The sequence below is a fragment of the Pygoscelis adeliae genome, unplaced genomic scaffold (genome assembly GCF_000699105.1).
Source record: "Pygoscelis adeliae isolate BGI_AS28 unplaced genomic scaffold, ASM69910v1 Scaffold38, whole genome shotgun sequence".
Classification (NCBI taxonomy): domain Eukaryota; kingdom Metazoa; phylum Chordata; class Aves; order Sphenisciformes; family Spheniscidae; genus Pygoscelis; species Pygoscelis adeliae.
In genome coordinates, this window is record NW_008825614.1 from 17,259,853 (window position 1) to 17,260,527 (window position 675).

A 675-nucleotide genomic window follows, 5' to 3' on the forward strand; every position below is an offset into this window, starting at 1 on the left:
CTCTTTTTTTCTCCCCGAATCTCTCCCCCATCCCAACTGGGGGGGGGAAGTGGGTGAACAGCTGTGTGGTGTTTAGCTGCCTGCCGGCTTAAACCAGAACAGTCCTTTTTCTCATTTTTGGCTTGAACTTCCCATCTTGTCTCTTATGAACCATTTAGCTCTCTTTTTACAGTTTTCACATTGTCTAGACGATAAACAGATAGGGACAGAAACTGCAGAACAAATCTTGAGTAACAGGTTGGCAGGTGTGAACTGAACTTTGGAAAAATTTCTTTTCCAAAAGATAATTAAAATTCCCTCAGGGTCTGAAATTTAATTTTAGGTGCATTTATCAAATTCTGACAATGGAAATGGGAAAGTTTTGGAAGAAAAGCAGCTGCTGGCAGGCGTTCAAGTAATGTTATCCGCTTGCAGCTTCGTTCCATACTCTCATTTCTCCTCCAAGCGACGGGATGGACTTTCCATGCCAAATCGTTTCATAAAGATTTTAAAGTGGGTTTTTTTTTTCTTTGCAACGTGAATTATTTTCCTTTCTGCATTGTGGACCCCAGATCTACACGAGTGTAGGTGGTTGTGCCGGTTACCCGACGAGCGGCGCTAATTGCACAGCGTGAGGAGCGGCGGTAACGCCGCGGAGCCCCGGGGGAGCCCCTCACCCCGCCGCGGCCTCGGGGC